This window comes from Halichoerus grypus, chromosome 8, assembly GCF_964656455.1.
Source record: "Halichoerus grypus chromosome 8, mHalGry1.hap1.1, whole genome shotgun sequence".
NCBI classification, from domain to species: Eukaryota; Metazoa; Chordata; class Mammalia; order Carnivora; family Phocidae; genus Halichoerus; species Halichoerus grypus.
In genome coordinates, this window is record NC_135719.1 from 105711521 (window position 1) to 105727158 (window position 15638).

Sequence of the window (15638 nt, forward strand, 5' to 3'; positions counted from 1 at the left end):
TAGTTTTTGAAAGTCCCCACGTGATTCCAATGTGCTGCGAAGTTTGAGAACCATCACCTCAACCAGCTCGTTCTTAGGCAAACTTTGTTCATCTTTCTCATCCAGACAGAGGATGTCTGGTGCCCTCCTTGCAGGTCCTAGGCCTTCCCACTATTCCTCCTGCATAGCCCTATGCTGGCAAGCATTAAAGTTATTTTAACTGTTTATTCACATGCCTGCTTCCTCAAACTACTATAAAATTCAGGAATATATTTATCCTCAAATCCCAGAGTCTAATCCTGTGCCTGGCATTTGGAAGTACTCAATAAATTCATGGAATGTATAACTTCTTAAAAAAAAAAAGGCAAAAATATAGTTATGTTAATATTTTCATGCCATGGAAAAAGTAGTAATTTAAGATGTGCTTAAGGTGATGTTTCACTGATGGGCAATGTCTCATATTTAGGAAAACACCTCATCATATCAATGAAATAGAACTATATCTCAACATCAAAAAGAATAATAATATATAACTTTACCTATGAATTTGTATTCTTTACTGTAATAAGTGCAAGAAAACATTTCCTGTGATAAGAAATATCTAAAACAACCCATCCTCTCTCAGCTCCATTTCCATCTTGAGTGGATTATGTGTTGTTTTCCAAAGCAATCCTTTCAGAATTTTCTGATGTTTCAGGGGGTTATAAAATGGTTTTTTAAGAGTTTTTAGGTACTTAGTTTACAAAATGTATTATGTAAGAGTCCATGTTTTTTGTGGTATTCACTGTTAATATGATCATTATGATTCAAAAAATATTCACATAGTAAATTTTGCCACAATCTAATTCTAGACCATAAACCCAATCTTAAACATATGTTTGTTTGTTTTAAGATTATTTATTTATTTATTTGACAGAGAGAGAGAAAGAGAGCACAAGCAAGCAGAGTAGCAGCAGAGGGAAAGGGAGAAACAGGCTCCCCGCTGAGCAGGGAGCCCGATGCAGGACTCGATCCCAGGACCTGGGATCATGCCCTGAGCCGAAGGCAGTTGCTTAATCGACTGAGCCACCCACAGGCACCCCTTAAACATATGTTTTTTTAAAAAAGCTGTTTAAAATATTTTGCTCCTTGGGTTACCTAATTATTTTATATTGCAGCAGTGTTTCACCATCTAACAATATGTTGTTCTTTATCTGCTAGATGGAGAAAGCCTGAAAAGAAATCAGATTTAGGAACTGTTTTCCAAGATAGTAAAGCAATACTCATTTATCTTTACATATGAAATGCTGGACTATCTCATTAGACATCAAATTAATTAAAGACCTTACCAACTCGTGTTCACTATGCACTCATTCTGAATGCATGTAAAAGATAAAAATGAGAGAAAAGTGCAATCCTCCACTTTTAAATGCTTACATTGTCATCAACTACCGTCAACCAATTTTTAATTTTAGTCTATTAATTAAATACAACTAATTTAGAAGGCAATCATTGAAACATAGCTCTTGTTCTCTTTTCCATAATGAAGTCATGACTTAAAATCATAAGCGCAATATCCTTAGACACTGCTGCTTTGCTTTATCAGAAAGAAACTCTGAGTGTATTATCAACTGTGAAAAAAGATCACAGCTTCTCATATTCAGTTCCAGGGTCATGGTTCCCAAATGGTAAAAGCTGCGAATGAGGCAACTATTCCAAGTTAGCTTCAGCCCTAATGAACACAAAACTGAATTTCTTTTGCCAAGCAAAGGAGGCACACAAACAGGTACACTTTCAACCAGTCCCAGCCAGCTTTACATACTGATGTTTGGATTCAAAGAGCAGAGCCATTAAGTTGGCTTCTGTAAGCATAAATCTGATTTTGGGTAATGTCCTTTCTCAGGTCCTCCCCTGTCTGTCTCCTCACCCATTTGTCAGACCTGGAAACATACACCCTATTCCTCCTTTAGTGAGGGGCCCTGTGGGGCGTTACTGCCACCCCTGGCCAGGGGTCACTGGGGTCGGCAGTCAGCGTTAAGACCTCAGAGGGCAGAAGCCCACCAGGTGGGAGCACTGTGCGTCCAGGGCCTGGGGACCAGGTGGAGGCTGGGTCTCTCCCGTGTCTCCAGTTCCCATCAGCAGGTCCTAGCGGGCACAGGCTGACCCGCTCTTCCCCAGACCCAGCAACTAAAGGAGGCAAAGAAACCTCAATCTTCTGATTCGATTCTTAGTGCCATAAAAAAACAACTTCCAGCGGCGCTTTGCATCACCCGCCAAGCCCTCCAGCCACCTTTGGGAGCGGGCAAATAGAATTTGAGGGGTCACGAACGCTAAAACCACAGCAAATAGAGGCTGTGTCTACAATTGCATAAACAAGAGTTAGCGGGGGGAGGCTTGGCTTCCCGGCGGCGCCCCCTCCATCCAGTATAAAAACCCACAAGGGCGCGGCGTCCCGAGTGGTGGGTGGGCCGGTGGGTGCGGGACAGGAGGACGGGAGGGAAGCTAGGAGTCACGAAGCCTCCTCTGCTGGGATCGCCTCCTCTTTGAGTGGCCTCCACGCCGTCGTTCCGAATTAGTAAGACGATGCTTAGGCCAAACAGCCACCCCCGCCCAGCCCAACTGGGCTCGGGAGAGAGCGTTCCAGGGGAGCGGGGGCCGAGCGTCGGAGAGGGCCATTCGGCCAGAAGGGGGAAGCTGACAGCGTGCCCTCCCGCCTCCGTCGTGGGGAAAGGCCTAGATCGCAGTGGTCCACACACAGCGCTCTTCTGCCACTCTCCTCCTTCCTCGGGACCCGGGAGGTGCGGTGCCCTCCGCTTTCTCCCACCCCCGAGTGGCGGCACCCCTCCGCGGGACGCTTGGTTGGGTCCGGGGCGGGGCCGGCAGGCTCCACGTGCGGCCGCAAGCTGGGCTCTCCGCTCCCGCGGCTCGGCGGCCACCCCCGCCACCTCGGGGCGGGCGTGTGGGCGGAGCCTCGGGGGGCGGGGCGGGAGGCGTGGGCGGGGGGCGGGGCGGACGCGGAGCGCTCGTCAAGCCGCCGGGGCAGAGGGGCTGAGAGGAGCCGGGCTGGCGCGGCGCAAGCAGGAAGGGACGAGGAGCTGATGAGAGTCCGACGCCTGGTGCTCCGGGCTTTCTGCGAGGTACTAGCGGGAACTCGGCGCCTGGGGGCTTCCATTCGGCCCCTAGCCCGGCCACCGCGCCCCGGCTGCCCACTGTGCCCCCTGCCGGCCGGGCGGCGGCGGCGGCGGCTGGACGGGACTTTGGGAGGGTTTCTGGGAGTTGAGAGCCCCAGCTAAAACAGTGTCCCCTTCTCTGCGTCTTTCTTCGCCTTCTTGCTTCCTCGGCTCTGGGCGTCGGGCACCGGGCTGGAAGGTCGCCTCTCCACCGGCAGAGCTCGCCCACACCGGGGCGGGAGGACAGGGCCCCGGGGCAGCCGAGCCCGGCAGCGGGGGAGGCGCGGAGCTCCGTGGCCGCCTGTGCGGCGAGGACGGGAGGCCGACCGGGGCTGCGGGCTGCGCCCCGGGCTCACGGTGCCGCGCTCGGCTCCCCGGTGGTTTCCGGCGCCCTGTTCTGGGGGCGCCTGTCGGTTGCGCCCCATCGCTCGCGCCTTTGACGGAGCGCCGGGGCCAGCCCCTGAACCCTGCATTCCTGGGTGCCGTGCCGCCTGTTGTGCGCGCGCCGGGGCCCGGCAGCCGGGCTGCGGGAAGGGACCCGAGCGCGGCGTCTGCCCCACGGTCCCTGAAGTGTCTGGTCGGGGGGCCGGAGATTGAGCTGGGGCTCGGCGGCGCCAGAAGGGGGCCTCGGTGGGATGCGAGTGGGGGGCGCGGCCTGCAGAATTTGGGTTCCTGGAGGTGCTTGCGGCGTGCAGGCCGGGCCCCGGGCAGAGGAGACCACCAGCCTGTCCTGGAGGAGGGCCAGGAACTGTCAGGTATGGACCGCTGGGGGCCACCCGTGTGAGATCCACAGGGCTTCTAACAGCACCTCGAGTCCTGGGACAGCATAACCTAATGGGGAGGGCGTTTTCTTTAAGGGCATGAATAAATGGAAAGCTGTCAAAACAAGCATATTTTAAAGTTGAAATGAAGGCTGGCAGATTTTTAGGCCGTGCAGTTGTGTAGTTAGTGTCCAAAGAAATATTAGCTCCCTTACACCCTTTTCGTTTTTATTTTTTGGCAAAATCTGTGTTGCCAGAATTTCCCTCAGGAGCTTTGCATTGCCCACAGCGGGGAAGGAAAACTTCAGCAAGCGTTCTCAGGTTGCTTTTGACTTCAAGCCTGTGCTCTCCAGCTTTTTTTGAGTGTGCAGAAAAAGTATCTGATTCTCTCCCTTTTTCTCTGAGATCCCACGATGTTTGTTTATTGGTTTTATAAGCATCTATTTAAATTTAGCTTTTGCACGAAATACTCCCCGTTGCCACAGGGTGTAGTTTAGGGATTAGAAAATACTGTTGGAGAAAGCTGCTAGTGGCTTCATTTTCCAAGAATGTAAGTCATTTCCTTTCTGTGATTTCAGGGAGTTGATATTTCACAGCATCAAAACTTTGTGGGGAAAATTTTCCGTAATACATCTGTCATTAAAAAGGCTTTTGACTTTTGGATTTTTTTCTTCTTAGGGCAGCGCATAAATTCAGGCTCAGCAATGTTAAAGGATAAGAAGTTTTTCAGAATCTACAGCATCATGAGAGTATTGTAGAAAGTAATTTTAACAACCACTAAGACTTACAAACAGCCTACTCCGTAGAGAGTGGGGGAGGGGAGAAGACCAGAGGAGAGAGGCAGGAAAACAGATGCTTTTGCTGTTGTCCTTTGTAGTATAAAACTTGTAGCACTTAATCATTTTCCTTGGGTGTGGTTTTGAGAAATAAAAGTATTATGTTAAAAATGAAATTACTCCACAATATGAGATAGCTGACATTTAAATGCTCTTTCAGTATGTTTGTAAACATACTGGATTTATATTTCATATTAAAATGGACCTTTGGGATCATTAGATGGGAAGGGTCCCCCAGGGGATATCTACTATCAAGTAAGTTATCTGCAGGATATCTTTTCCAGAAAGCAGACTGACTGTAATATGAACTAATTTTCCCCCTTTTGAATTGCTTGTAAAAATGCCTGAGATCTGACACTGATGGACCACAGTAATCAGCAGTTCTTACAGAACTCAAAACATCTTAAGGGAAAGGAAATCTTTCTCTATTTCCACTCCCTCCTTTCTGGGGGGCAACCTGGGTAAGCTACCAGCTTCAAGTACATAATTTGAACTTGCTGATTTAAGATGCTCCTGGCTCTCCAGGAAAACAATAGGGGCTAGGATGAAGACACTGCATTTGAAAGCAAAGTGTCCATGTGCTAGGTAATCATTTCTGGCAACCCGTTCTGTAAAAACTCATTCAATTGGGCTAGCTGAATCCAGGGAAGTGGGGGTTGTAGAGCTTTTCTAGTTTTTGGACTTTGTTTCCACTTTTAACTACACTTAAAAAGCCTTTGGCTTTCAGAACTTATGACATAATAGACTTGTGTAGCCTTTTTGTGGCAGATGCTTGAAATGAAAGTTTCAAACCGAATTGTTTTTGCCTCAATTGTCAAGTTCAGAGTTTAGTGTAAATAAGTCCTGTCTCACAACTTTTTTGATAAAGGAATTCTTTGTAGTTTTCAACTTGGATGCTACACATTTTGATTTCTGAGACTGAGGGTTTAAAAAAAAAAAACCTGCAAACAATTATTTTATTACATGAAAGCCAGTACCAAGAAAAGATTAACTCAGTCCAGATGTAAAAATGTATGTGAATTTTAGATTTGGATGATCTCAACAAGTTTTCCCTTTTGTTGATGAAACTGCCTGGATCCCAGATGGCATTCACAAATGATCCCTTAGGTGGTTTTCTGAGTTCAGAACTAAATTCAGGGGACTTCTATAAAGGCCTTTAAAATTGTTTTAAGTGTCTAAAGGATAGAAAGTTTTCTGTATTTATGCAGACATGGGTTTTTCCGATTTCACGTTAATACAAACCTTATAAATACCCTGGTTTGGTAAATGAAGCCTGTGTAGGAAAGCCAGAAGTATTCAGTATTGTGTATTCTTATGGGCAAAGCATAGAATCTTTGGCTTTCGTTTGTGCAATTCCAGTGTTGTTTTAAAGAAAATAAAGAGTTTTGTGTGTTTGCAGTCTTCAGTAGAATCCTGTTGTAATACAGTTTCTGGTTTCCTATATTAAGCAATTGGTCCTTATATGATGATCCTCTACCCTGCTCCCTCACCAACAAGAAACAACAAACACAACCTATAAGAAAACTACAGTAGTTTAAAAAAATCTGTACTTCCAGCGCTAAAGTTATAAAGGGTGTGTGTTGCACACTTAAAATTATATACTTTCAAGAAGTCTTTGATTATATAATTACACATTTGGGAGTTTAATTGCATTGTGATTGTGTATTAAACAGTTGAGTGTAGGAGGGGGGAATAGAAAAGATACAATGAAGGAATTTTATGAGTGGTGAAATTTTAGTTAAAATGTGTCTTTCCTAGGGGCACCTGGGTGACTCAGTTAAGCATCTACCTTTGAGCACCACAGAGCCCCCCCCCCCAACGTCCTCGGGCTCCCTGCTCAGTGGGGTATATGCTTCTGTTTCTCCCTCTCCACCTGTCTCTCTCAAATAGATAAATAAAATCTTTTTAAGAAATGTATCTTTCCTAAACCCACACAGGAAAGATAGTATTGTTGGCCTCTGTAGTTAAACTTTGACATGGAGGGTAGAAGAGGGCTTTTTGAATTGCGTATTATCATGCTCGCTTCGGCAGCACACGTACTAAAATTGAATTGCATATTATCCGGAGGAAGAGGCTTTGGGGGCCTATAAAAAAAAGTAGAAACAAATTAAAGGAATAATTTGAGAGGAAGGAGGAGGTAGAATACTGGGGGTTGAGTTGCAAGGAAAATCTGAACTTAGGATGAATATTTATTTATTTATTTATTTATTTATTTTTAGATTTTATTTATTTATTTGACAGAGACAGAGATAGCGAGAACAGGAACACAAGCAGGGGGAGTGGGAGAGGGAGAAGCAGGCTTCCTGCCGGGCAGGGAGCCCGATGTGGGACTCGATCCCAGGACCCTAGGATCATGACCTGAGCCGAAGGCAGACGCTTAACGACTGAGCCACCCAGGCGCCCTGAACTTAGGATGAATATTTAAAACAAGGCTGAAGTAGGGAAAACTTTCTATTTAAAGGTGGAAATTAAAAAGTAAGATCTTTAGCTGAGAAAAAAGAAGGATTAGTATTAAGGTGCCCTACACAATCTGTGTACAACTTGAAATAGTGCTGTTAAGTGATACTTACCTTGGAAAGCTTGCCTGCGTTTGTGTCGAATTGCTGCTTTGGTGTTAAATAATGTTCAGGGACTGGATGCTTATTATTGTGTTCTGCCCCCACCCCACACCACTTCTCATTTCAAAGACTGGGAACATTTTTTGTCTAAACTCTGATGATTCTACAAATATTATTAGCCCAAACGCTTGTGAGAACTAGAGCCTGCCTGCCATGCTGTGGGACCAGAGAGGCTCTACAGTAATAATGGCCAGAGTTACCATAAAATTTTGAGTGAAAACAAGCTACCTGTGCTTCCAGGTTATCTGATATGATTTGGTGGTGTAATTACTTCTGATGCAAGTTTGTATAATACCACTTTTTTTCTGTATCAAGTGGAGCAATCATGTAGTATACCATACTGACCAAAAAGAGATAATAGAACACTGGGAAGGGGAAAGAAATCGCTGATCTGACAGGAAGAATTTTCTCAGGAGGAGAAACGTGTAGTGCTGCACCAAGTTCAGATGAACCAGTGATAGGCCAGAGGAGAAGGCAGTGTTGACTGGAGCTTTCTTGGAGCTGTCTGAGTATAACATTTTCTTGAATGCCTTTCCCCACCTGTGTGGCTTACCTAACAGAGTGTAACCGGTACAGGAAGAAACCAAGTAGAAATTTGGGAATTATCTAGTTTATTTCATTAATGTGATAACTGGGATAATTCTGACCAAAAATAACTATTTAGAACCTTCAGCATTCCTAATTGATTATCCAGGAATATTTTCAGAGGTTTTCTAATAACCCTGCCTTTATACATATTTATTTTAGAACGTTGAGCAGTAACGTTTTTCAGGTATATGAACACAGAAAAGCAATTATTTTGTACTAACTTATAACCACAGTTTCATATGAAGGAGGAAATCATTATAAAAATCAAACAAGTTCTGGATGAAGATTTTAGGAAATTAATGAAAAGCTCACTGAGCTTTTCAGGTAGTTCTTTGTGTGGCTTATATTAAATGAGTAGTTATTTTTCTCCCCACAAGTAGCAGCACGTGTACTGTCCCAGTTTCAGTAGATGGCTTGGGGGGGGGGGGTCCCTGTGGCTTTGTTTCTTTGAACTTGTTATTGAATAATTAGATACAACCAGAAAAATGCACAGATCAGAAGTGTATACCATGAAGTGATCATATCCAGGCAGCCAGCATCCAAATCAAAAAACCAGATCATTACCTCATCCCCCTGCCCCCTAGAAGCCTCTCCTTACACTGGTAATCCCTGCCCCAGGGATAACAGCTATTCTGACGTTCTTTGCCGTGGGTTAGTTTTAATCTGTTCTCAGACTGCATTTAAGTGCAATCAAATACAAGTTCTCTTTTTTGTCTTCTTCAGCTCAACATGGTGTCATGTCCAAATTGATGGCAGGTAGCAGTGCCTTTTTCTTTTACTTCTGTGGATGGATGTACCCAGTTTATTTATCCATTCTGTTGAGGGACATTTGGGGAGTTTGGGGCTGATATGTGGGGCATGACCTTTTGATGGCTCAAGAAAAGTCAAGCACTTTGGAGTTGAAAGGAGAACATAGTCTTAAGATAAAAAGAGAAAAATACTTCAGAAATGTGAGAGAAAAAAATGCAATATTACAAAAACACTGAAGTCTCAACTCAGTCCACAGAATCTTAGTGTTTCAGGGACACAGGAATATACCAGCTAGATATTGCCAGATTTTACCTGAGAATTGGGAAGAGGGAGGAGACCTCAGGTGGCAGCTAGCCTCACCATTTTTTAGAAGTGGAGGGACTGAGGCCCTGTGAGGTTGAGGGACTCGGAGTCTCAGGGCTCACGACAGCGTCAAGAGTACAAGCTGCTCTGACGCTCAGTCTAGTCTAGATTAGTGCCATCTGACCGCTAAAACCTACTCTGCAGCCCGAGCAGTGAGTCCACTGGCCTAGGGATGGCGTGCCCTTTTCTGATTGACGCCAAGGTCTTCTGTGGCTCTGTGCAGATGGACTCAGCCCTGCCCAGAGTAAGCAGAGCAGTAGCCCAGTGAGGCAGCGTTTTACCTCCTCAGGGCTGTTCTGTCTCTGCTCCCCTGCAGAAGTCCCTTGAACGTCTCTTTCTCCCTTTTCTCCCTCGCCCTGTGTTCTAGGCCTTTCTAGTGAGATACTGGGTATTAAGTGCCAGGTAGGTGACATCTCAAGGTCCCTCCTGATTTATTGTTTCATTGATCCATAAATGATCTAGGTTGGACCCCAATTTCAAAGGACTGTTTTCTAAATATTTTCAGAATAGTTCACACTTAAGGAGACATTGTGAAAAATTCTTTTTTCTTTTTTTTGTTTTTTGTTTGCCTCTTCCTGCCATTATGTCCCCACCTTTTATACACTTTCCTCCTCCCCTGGACACCCTTCCCCCTCCTTCAAGTTATCTTTTTGTAAACATCCCTGGAAACATCCTGTCTCTACCTATAACAGCAGTGAAATTCGGATGCTGAAGTCTGTGGCAGTCTCCAGGAAGCATTTACTGTAAAACATAGGATTATGAGAAATCTAATAGATAAAACAAAGTGCTTACAAAGGGAAACAAATGATATATACGTATCTTTCTTTCGTGTTTCCCTAAAGAGAAAAAGGGCATTTTTTGTGGTTTAAGAAAAGGCTCAGAATTTTGACATGGGCTCATAAGCAAGATGAAAAACAGGTAAAATAACAAAAGTTTTACAAATGGGTAGTAAATATATTCTGCTCAAATGAGGTACTGCTTAGAACAGCAAAAACTTAGCATGTGTAATCTTAGAAAATAGAAAAAAAACATGCTCACAATAGGGTCACAACTCTGACAAGTTGCTCGCTGAAATTACTGCAGAAAGAGTAGTATGTTTTGGAGGCGACATGGAAGAGAAGCAGGAAAGTATAATGGTAAGAACGAGGTCTTTGGGTGCCTGGGTCGCTCAGTCGTTACGTGTCTGCCTTCGGCTCAGGTCATGATCCCAGGGTCTTGGGATGGAGCCCGCATCAGGCTCCCTGCTCAGCGGAGAGCCTGCTTCTCCCTCTCCTGCTCCCCCTGCTTGTGTTCTTGTTCTCGCTGTCTCTCTCTCTGTCGAATAAATAAAATCTTAAAAAAACAAAAACAAAAAAAACGAGGTCTTTTGAAATCAGTCCTCTGGGGCCCAGATGCAGGCTCCACTATCTTCCAGTGTGTAACCTTGAGGAAGTTACTTAATTCTCTGAGCCTCTTTTTCCTTATCTGTAAAATGAGGATAATGATAGTAACCATACCGCAGTATAGTTTTGATTATTAAATGAAATAGTACATATAATGCAATGGCATGGTCTGACACAGTAAATTGCCAAGTAATGTTAGCTCTTATTACTGAGGACAGAAAAACCCCGATGTATAGGATTTTTAGTTTTCTTGGAAGTCCCTGAGCCTTTAATTTACAAGCAACTCATGAGATTTTATTATGTTTAGTTTTTGATGACATTCAGCAGGCAACAAAACCTAGTATTTCTCAGGTACAGATACCAGGCAATCTATGTTGCTGCACTTAGAGTAGCTGCTGGCCTGTCCCATTGATCACTAATTGATTGATTTTTCCTAATTCTAATTTCCAGTAGTCTCACTCAGTCTCTCAGCTTCTGCTTGCTAGATAATTCTTTCCAGATGCTAAAAAATAAATCTGCAGATTAAAAAATACTCTCTTTATGATAATTAAGGTTGTACAAAGTATTTTTAAATGTAAAGAGTACCAAATGGCCCATGTCTTTTGCTCTACATAGATTTTATATACTTTTAAAGAAAACCACGATTATTGGTATAAAGCAATTGTTGTTTATTTCTCTCATCCCTACCCCCCTCCAGTGGCACAGTTTATATAATGTGGGTCAGACCCCTTTATAATTTTCTCTCATGAGGCCCAAAGCTTACGATTTTAGACCATTCATTCAACGGAAATTAATAGTCTGAAAGTTTAAAAGGAGCGTTTCAGAAAAACAAACTTAAGCACATTAGAAAGACACATTTACATCTAAACAGCATAATCATAAGCCCAGTCACAATAGGCACAGCATCTTCCAGAATTATCATGATGTATCATTCTACTGTGTTCATTAAAAGCGGGACCTACTCTGTATAAGCTCATGCCCTGTAACACATTGTGTAATATCTTGAACTTAGTGAACATTTTTTAAAGTATTAAGTTACTGTGTCCATCAAAAAAATGGGTTTTACATCAGAAGTATCCAGGACCATGTTGAATACTTTGTGCAAGTCCTGCCAAAGTGTTTCTTGTCTAGGTGGGTGAACAAAATACATGTGTGTGGAAAGGAATTAGATGTTTTCAGATAAGTGCTAAATGGAGTCCTAGTTTTAGGGAGCAGAATCGCTAATGGCCAAGAGTAGGATGTCCCTTGCTTCCCTGGGGCTGCTGGATTTGTGTTGGGCCATGAGGTCAGGCTGGGATCTTTCTCTTCTTCAAGTACATAGGAGCTTTTCTGGGAACAACAACAACAATAAAAAGGTTAGGATCTAGTAAAAGACTCAAATATTAAAACTATGAAATTGGAATTATTAAATGTTTATTTAACTTCATTCATTTAATATAATGTATGCCTACTGTGTTCCACGCACTGTTCTAGGCCCTAGAGATATGTCAGTGAACAAAATAAAGACAAAAGGCCTGCCTTCATGGAGCTTATATCTTATTAGAAGACAAACAATAAACACAACAAGGCAAATTTTAGTATTTTAGAAAGTACTAAGTGTGGTTGGAAAAAGAAAAATAGAACAGGGTAAGGGACATTGGTAGGGCTGGAGGAGGGTAGTGGGGCCTTTGGCGATGTGAAGTAGTATGGTCCTGATAGGACTCACTGAGAAGATGACTTGGAGGAGGAAGTTGGCCATACAGAGATACTTGGAGGGGGAAGAGCATTCCATCAGAGATTAGCAAAGGCCTCAGGCAGAAGTGTGGTTGGTGTGTTTCAGGAACAGTGAGAAGGTCACAGAGTAGTAGTAGTAGATGAGGTCAAAGAGGTTTAGGTGGCATGTCCTGTAGGGCCTGACTGGTGGACCATTTTAAGAACTTAGGCTTTTACTCTGAGTGAAATGGGGAATCTTTGGAGAGCTTTGAGCAGGAGTAAGGGGATTTGATTTGCATTTTAATAGAATCACTGGCTGCTATGTTGAGATGGAAAAATGGAGCAGGGTGGTCAGGGGCAGAAGCAGGGATACTAGTTAGCAGCTGTTGATAATAATCCAACTGAGAAATGTCAATAGCAGTGGAGGAGGTGGTGAGAAATGACCAGGGTTTATTTTGTAGATCAAACCACTAAGATTTCCTGGCCAGCTGTTAGAGGAGTATGAGAGAGATCAGAGTAAGGATAACGTCAAGACTTTTTGCATAATTATTGAGTTGCCATGAACCGAGATGGGATCTGATGGAGGAGTTGGTTTGCAAAAGATAACTAGGAGCTGCTTTAAACGTGTAATGTTTGACTTCCAAGTGGAGAAGTTGAGTAGGTTGTTGGATATAGGAATCTGGAGTTTGGGCACCTGGGTGGCTCAGTCATTAAGCATCTGCCTTCGGCTCAGGTCAAGATCCCAGGGTCCTGGGATTGGGCTCCCTGCTCGACGGGAAGCCTGCTTCTCCCTCTCCCACTCCCCCTGCTTGTGTTCCTGCTCTCGCTATCTCTGTCTCTGACAAATAAATAAATAAAATCTTAAAAAAAATAGGCATCTGGAGTTTAAGATATCCGGGCTGGAGATTCAAATTTGGAAGGTGCCAACAGAATTTGGATGAGATCCTTTAAGGAATGTTTGTAAACAGAGAAAGCAATCCGTGGACCAAGTCTTGGGTCATACCAGTGTTTACAGTTTGTTGAAGAAGAGAGGAAATCTCCTAAGAAATTATCTTACAACATAGGAATTATGCACATATTTCCAACATAGTGGACTTAAGTGTCTCCATTTCCTAAGTAAGTTTATTAGAAGATACTGTTGTTTCTTTTGACCCACAAGATGGGAAGAATGAACTGTGAGTTGTTTTTCTGTGATGAGGCACTTGGGCTGATCCTGAGGTGTTTCAACCTGTAGAGATTGAGTTGGTAAGAAGGAACCAGTAAAGGAGACTGAGAAGGAACAGCCAGAATGATAGGGGGGAAATTGGAAGAATATCCTTGAAGTCAAGTAAAGAAAAGGGTCTGAGGGAAGAGAGAGTGAATCAGTGGTGTCATAGGTTGAGAGGTGTGAGAGGTCAAGTAGGATGAGGACTGAGTTGCTCATTGGATTTAGCAAGGGAAGTCATTGGTGACCTTGACAAGAGCTGTGTCAGTGGAGGTGTGGGGACGAAACCTGATTGGAGTGGGCTCAAGAGGGAGTAAAAAGCTTTTGAAAGAAAATTCTTATTTTCAGTTCAGTTTTTTATAAATATCCAATATTGAATGTGAGTACTATTTAATATATCTGATAGACTTTGGGGTGGGACTTCAGAATACTAGAGGCCATGAGGGTCTTCAACAGGCTCTGACAGGGATGGGGGGAGCCTTTGAGCTTCCTTCTAGTTATTACTGGTAGAGATCCTAGTGTTTAGATTGTAGACCGTTTCTTTAGAAGTAGAAAAATAGTTCTGATGCAGTTTCTTTATTCTAAATTGCATCCCTTTGATAAGAACTGTATCCTGGAAGCACTGTCGCTTTGTGTTGAGACTTTTTGTTCTGTTTCTAATAAAGAGGTGTTCTTTACAACCCGTTGATCCTTTCTATGAAAAGGATACAACAGAGCCCCGGGGAGATCTGTGCTTTGAGTTGGCTTCCTTTTCAGCAATGGTGATAGGTTTCAGCTGACCAGCCACATATCCTAGTGCCCCACGGACCTGGAAGCCTTCGTTCATGGAATGGATGGCTCAGGTTAGGGGTTCCCAAGAGGGGAGAACAAATTAAGTAATAGAAACATTGCTTGTTTTATATTTCTTTTATACCTTGCTGATATCTTCCATTGTGAATATTATTTCAAAGCATGTGATTATGCAATTTTCATAGTTCTGTATTGTATATCATAATTATGCACCAAGGATTTTCTCTTCTGGGAATTACCTTTCAATTATAATGCTAACTTTGTGTAATACTATCATCAGAATGAATCAACAAGTCTCTGATACTAATTATCTTTTCTTTCCCTAAGCTTATTAAAATGTTAACACATAGGCCTTTAATGCTTAAATATTGTTTTTGGGTAGTTAAAAGCTTAAGGTGAATGGTAGAATTAAAACTTTGTTACATGTGTTTGAATGTTGTTTGGTAATAAAAGAAAAGTATAGTAATAGTCTTTAGAAAGTTGCTAATTATGGGAAAATGCTGGAAAGAACACGGGCTTTTCTTCTGCAGTGGATTATGGTGCGTGTTTTTTGAGAAGTGGCGCTCTGGGGGCTATATGTGTGTTTCCAGTGGGTTGTGGTGTACACGTAATGTCAGCATTCTCTTAGGTACTGCTCTGTCAACACTGCTTTATTAGTATCATTTTGAATGTTTTTTCAGCTGAAACTTATAAGTCACTCCACAGTTAAATGAGCGTAATTGGCTTGTAACAGAGAAATTCTGACACAAGGCCAATGTGAAATAATTTGGCAGCCCTAGGTGTTTTACATGGTAAATACTGGAGTGTGCAGAGGTATAAAACTAAGCAAATTTTGAAATAAATGTTAAGTCTCTTAAGTCAGTGACTACAGGATGAAGTCCAGAGCTCTTAAGCATGGGAATTCAACATGCCAAACCAGAGCTGCAATCCTGTGGCCCACCAGGAAGACGGGCTGCAGACATGTTTTGGTTTCTAACATAGTATTAAAACTTTTTTGCCAACATTTAAAAGTTGAAATTTTTAATTAAAAAAAAACTGAATTCTGCACCTTCTTTTGAAAAACCAGAAGGCATGGTGATGATTTTTTGGGAGCAACGTAACAGCTTCCCCTTTCATATGGGATTTGTACTCTGCAGTCCACCATAGTACCCAGAAGAGATCCTCTTGCCCCCAACACTGAGACCAAGTGGTTGTTGGCATTTTCATCCTGCAGGCTTCCCTCCTTTCCTGCCTGCCCCAGTAGGCACATAAATTTACTCTCCTTATTTATAGTTACTTGGATGATTTTCCAGTGTCATATCACAGGTCCTTAAGTCTAACCAAATTTTTCTCCTCCTTGTCCCCCATGGTCTCCATTATCAGACTAATACTTAGTCTGGGTCCTCCTTGCTCTTCTGCTTCTACTGACCGGAGCTGCATAACGTCTGTATCACTGCATTGGAACTTAGAACCTCCTACTTTATGTAGTCCTCTTTTTACATATATTTTCTAGCTCCCCAGCTGTAAGTTTCTTGAGGGCAACAACCA

The 15638-nt window shown here is 43.2% G+C and overlaps 1 protein-coding gene across 3 annotated transcripts in view; it reads left to right on the forward strand.

Moving 5' to 3' along the window:
• The first annotated feature begins 2963 nt into the window (after positions 1-2963).
• Positions 2964-15638, forward strand: part of FRMD6 (FERM domain containing 6) — a 78885-nt gene continuing 66210 nt past the window's right edge. For 2 of the 3 annotated variants that reach the window (XM_036111189.2, XM_036111202.2), the window contains exon 1: positions 2964-3095. The gene's annotated coding sequence lies outside the window, so the exon portion shown is untranslated. Of the gene's footprint in view, positions 3096-3771; positions 3884-15638 lie in introns of those variants that run through there. The other variant, XM_036111196.2, reaches the window with a different exon arrangement.